This window comes from Salarias fasciatus, chromosome 18 (assembly GCF_902148845.1).
Source record: "Salarias fasciatus chromosome 18, fSalaFa1.1, whole genome shotgun sequence".
NCBI lineage: Eukaryota > Metazoa > Chordata > Actinopteri > Blenniiformes > Blenniidae > Salarias > Salarias fasciatus.
Window position 1 is genome coordinate 23284156 of NC_043762.1, and position 5623 is coordinate 23289778.

The window sequence follows — 5623 nt, forward strand, 5'->3', positions numbered from 1 at the left end:
TTTCATGTCTGTGTCCCAGATTCGACTTGATATCCTTTGATTGTACAAAAGCCATCAGGCTGTGCGACTGTGGGCCAAGATAATGGCGGAGAAATTTGCACTGTGTCATTATTTGATTTTCATCTTACTCCTAATAAATCATTTAATGTAGGCGGTGTTTCATTGATAACATAATAGGCGTATTTTGGCTCGCGCGCTCATTAGGGGCTAATAATGCAAATGTTCTCCGGCCTATTAGGGGCGTTTAGCGGCGGGGTGAGGCTGTTTGCTGGGCAGATGGACGGAGCTCGGGGGCTGTCCTCACCCCTGACCCCCCACAGATGTACCGAGCCCCCTGCCGGAGCGCTGGAAAATCACTAACACACCGGAACCGACTTGTCAATACGCGGGACAATCAAGGCGCGTTCGTGCGCGGCGGCGCTCGTTGCCGCGGGAGGGAAGGGGCCATGCGGTGCCTCTGTGCGGGTCTGCTGACCGATGGCTCTCGGCTGAATGGGGCTCTGCCGGTCATACATAAATTAAGAGGTTAAGTGAGCCATCAGGAACAAATGTTTGCATTTATTAACTCGGCATTACGGCTCCCAGCCCCGCTGTTCTCCCTTCGGGTCGACTTCTTCAGCACGTTTGAAGTTTCCTTCACTTTTATATATTAGATCGGCTGCAGGGCAGTCTTTCCACATCAGTCAGGACTAATTAGCCTTTGCACGGGCTTTTCTTATTATCTGACAATATAACGGGGGATCTCAAAAAGGTGGGAGGAATGAAATCACAACAAAGCTGGCAGAAAAATAGCAGCGTGAGGCAGTGTGGGACAAGGGGCCATAACTTCACCCACATAGAGGGACACCTATATGCAAAAGTGTTGGAAAAACCCTGAAGCAGCGACTCCATTAAGACATCAGAGGCTGAAATGTTCCGGATGCTCGTTCTACAGAACAAACATTCCCCTCTCACGTGCGAGGAAGGATCCCGCAGGAATGCACGAGGCAGGTGTAAATTTAAACTGTTAATGAGGCGCATCAAAAGCATCAAAGACGAGCCGTGCTGAGCCTTTCTACCATTAGTCCGAACCAGACAAAAGCCATCAGAGACTTTTCCTCGCTAAACGCTGCAGAATGGGTCCGAGCAGCGTTATATTGTAGCCGCAAACCCCCGCAGACTGCGGCGGGCTAAGCAGCCAGCCCGAGGAGAGGAGCCTCTAACGAGACAGATGAAACGGCCACTATTGGCCAGTCTGAGCAAAGCTGCGCTCATCGAAACAAACAGCTGAGAAAGTAACGATGCCCGCAGACGTATGTTTGAAGGGGGTTTGGCACTAATTATGAGTTTACTGGGATAATTATACTTCACCAAAGGTTTTTAGACTTCCAAGCAGCCATTGACTGAAAATACCATGGATTTAGAAAAATCTATCCTCAGCTTCAAATTGTACTTGTGATTAAGACATTGCAGTGGGAATGTATTGTAGCGGCCGTCGGGGCCGCTGGGGGCCGCTGGGGGCCGCTGCTTCAGTGACTGAGTGCCGTTGCCGCAAGGCATGCTGGGTAACGGACTGTTCGGGCCATTTTGGGGCCGGTTTGTGTGTGTGTTTCATCTTTATTGTGTTCCGTTTTGTTATGGTTGTGTTTTGTTTATCGCTTGAGTGCTGTTGCCACGTTTTTCTGTTCTTTTATTTTCATTTCCTGTCCGACCGTGTGTCGGGGGGGGGGGGGGGGGGGGGGGGGGGGGGGGGGGGGGGGTGGGGGGGGGGGGGGGGGGGGGGGGGCGCAGCTGGGTTTAGTTGTGTTAACATAACCCCAGTTTGTTGAATTCCAAGGAGCATTCATCCTTCCTCGCTGCTTTCACTGCTCCAAGTTCACTACAGTATTTAAAAAACTTTTAAGTATGTCCCAGAGCAGTGGTGGCAAACACATTTATAGTTCAGGGGCCACATGCCCAATTTCATCTTGTTGTAGACTAGAGTGGCAAATAAACTTCAAATTTAAACTTTCAAGTATTTCTCTGTTCTTGTGCAGATTATACGTTTTGTCAAAGTCCATGTTTCTCATAAAAATTAGTACAGAAAATTCCAACAATTCCAACATAATGCAAATAATGCAAAAATGAAATCTGCATTTGCAGTATTTTGAACGCATGTTTCACAAACTCAGTCTGACAACATGACTTTGGCAACAACGCCGATAGCTCAGCCCGCACCTCAGTGCTGTCATGTGACCCAAGTCTTAGGAACATTCTGCTCAACAGTTATGGATTTTTTGCAAATTTTACAGTTTACTTGATGATTCCTGGACCAGATTGGTGCTTCTAGCAGGCCAGCAATGGGCCATGGGCCTTATGTTGGAGATCAATATACTCAAAGTTGAGAAGTGGACTTGGGATCTATGGTTTGTAGGTTTGAATCCCAGAGTGGCCAGGTCACTATGGGTCCCTGAGCAAGGGCCTTGAAGCCAAACAGCTCCCAAGCAGGTGCTGTAACTTGGCAACAAAAAGTAGAAATCAGACGTTTCGAATTGGGTGGAGTAATTGTAAAGCAAACTACCAAGAAAAAAGTGTATTATCCAAGAGGACCCCCGGATCTCTCCTGCCTCTGCCCTGTTGGCTTCTGGCCCCACTTTGAGAACCCTGGTTTCCTCACTATTACATGTCCGTAGGATTCAGGACGCATTGATTCCCCATCTCAGAGACCCACAGTTTATTCACATTAAAACATAAACAACGCTGAGATGTTAAAAGTAAGACATTTTATGGTTTCCTAAGGAATATCAGCTCCTTCTGAATTTGATGGCAGAAACATCAAAACATGTTTGACTATGGTCATCATACATTTGTGAAAAGCAGAATGAAGTGGTAAACATGGTCGTCCGTGCTTTAAGTATAATTCATTGTTGTTGCTCACACTGTATAAAGAAAACACTCGTTTTCGGGGTTTTTTCCTATTTCACTGAAATATGAGTGAAAAGCAATTCTGCACAACACCGCGGCGCCAAGCGGCTGCTTTCCCCTTATCAACTTTGCACAATAAAATTAAAAAAGGAAGTAAAAGCCTTCAACGAGCCTTCAGAATAAAAGCATTGCATTTGTTAGTTAGATTCCTGTTAAATTGACATAATCAGATTCCTAAAACGGTATTTCACAATGTTTATCCAGTCTTACTGACTATTTGCTGGCTCCATTTTGAATGGACCAGCCAAAGAAAGTTGTCACAATTTGCATGGTTGGTTTGTGTTTTTGCACCAAATCGTTGCACGTTTCTGCCATGACTGGAACAGCATCCGCCATTGGTGGCGCATTCCCAGATGTCTAAGCTGCTCATACACGTAATGCCATCAACAGGTCTCAGTTCTAGACCACGAGGTAAAGAAACTTTGAACTGTGTGGATAGAAGCGCGATGGTCCCCGTCCTCCTCAGTCAGCAGGACTCCCTGTCCACAGTTTGCAAAAATGATTTAAGATTTTGATTCACTGAACAGCAAAACCTTTCACCTCGGTCTAGATGAGCTGCGGTTCTGAGAAGACGGCATTGTCTTCACACATGTTGTCCTTAGGTTTCTTCATTCTGTATGCATTAGCATTGAGCTGTCTCTGCAGATGTAAAAGAATCCTTAATTCAACCTGGGTATGGTGCTGTTCAGCATGTTTATAAGAAAATTATGTGGTGGTACTAAACAAATAAAGTGTAGTATCTAAAATCTACATTTTTAGCTCATCCATCTTAATATGAACATTTTCAAATCAAATATTTGGCAATTCTCATCGCTTTCAGCACTTTTTTTTTTTACTTATATATAGTTCTTTGTCAAACCCAGAACTACAGAACAGTTCCTCTGGTACATATTACACCAGCAAACCACCGGAAGCCACGTCCTTGATATAGCAGATACAGACTTGGTTGAATAATTGAAAATCTTTTCATCTGAATGAAATTACATCATCTATCACCTCTGAAAGACAAAAAAAATCTGTTCTGTGGAGAAATTCCTCCCTTTATATTGCAAGATGACCTTTTCCACTTTATTTTCCTACGTCAGGGTGAATTTATCGATGCGTGGAGGCAGAAAACTTTCTGTCTTGTTTCTAGCAATGGGAGACAGTTGCGACTGTTCGCTAATACGAGCCAAGTTGTCCTGGGGCGGAAGAACATGTTGGAATGACGAAATCAAGCACGGTTCCCGTTGGCAGGCACATTCTCTTAAATCCTTGCATCTCACAAGGCACGTAGGGGTAGCTTTTGGGAGATGGGGTGTGTGTGTGTGTGTTGTGGTGTGTGTGTGTGTGGTGTGCGTGTGTGTCCCTGAGGGCTGATAGGAGGATTGCATGTGCATATGCATGCTGACTGTAGGTGGTTACATGCGTGCGTGTCGCTTAAATAAATGGAAGCTTATGCAAATGAGCTCATGCGACCAAGCGGAGGGACCGCGGCGGCGCCGCTCCGCCAGCGTTTCACCTGAGAAGAACAAGGCTCGGCGCTGAGCAGGGGGTGTTCGCAGGCATTACACAAGTCCGCGGGCGTTATGTGAGGTGAGGCGGCCCCCGGTGAGCCGGGCATGAGGTGCAGCGGGAAGTGGGCCGTGGAACCTCTGCTTCACCTTCTTCCCTTGATGGGAGGCCAGGCAGTGCGCGGAACGGCCGGGGAACGGGGATAACGGCAGGGGAGCCATCGACTGCTCTCTCTCCTGGCTTGTCAGTCGTTTCTCATCCGTCGGACAGCGAAGGTGGCGCCTCCCGAGCGTGGCCTACTTTCCCGCGTTCACACAGAGCGGAACCGGGCTCAACTCACTTCTTTGTAAATGTCTGATTTTAATTAACATCGCAGCCGTTATGATAAAGTCTACATCTCACAGCAAAGGGGATCCAGCATCCGCCTTCTGTGTGTGTGTGTCTGTGTGTAGAAATGTTTGTGCGTGTGTGTGAGTGAGAGAGAGAGAGAGAGAGAGAGACTGAGAGCTGAAATCCATAATTTAACCAAATGCCCACGAGCTGCACACAGCAACACTGATTCCAACACACTCTCTCAGGTCTCACATGAACAAGTGTCGCTGTGGTGCTTCCTAATACACACCCTCACATGTGCACACACACACACACACACACACACACACACACACATGCTCGGCTTAGCTCGCTGCTGTACTGTATTTTAATTGTTGTTCGTGTTCTCCCTCCCCCAAACTATAGCATCTCAGAGTTCAGTGTTTGCAGCTCCTCTCCCTATTCTTTCACTCTGTGTTTGTCATGGGGTGTATTTATAGCGTATTCTGTCAGACAGTGTGGCGCATTTGTGTGTATTCATTTGGAAATAATAACATTGACAACTGCTTGAGAGACGGAGGGTTGAGAGAGGGAGAGGGACTCATTTCCAGCTTGTACCCACTAACGAGCTGTATTGTGCTCCAGGCGGTGTGTATGATAGCTTGAAGCTGCTGCGTGTGTGCATAGAGGGTGTGTGTGTGTGTGCGTGCGTGTGTCTACGTATTGGCAGCTGAGGGATCTTAACAGGCTCTCATTTTTTTTTCTAATTCTCATGCGCTGTTCTCCCATCTTCCTTCCCCTGTCTCTCTCTCTCTCTCTCTCTCTCCTCTCCTCCCTCCCACCCGTCACTTCTCTTCCTTCCATTTCCTCCCGT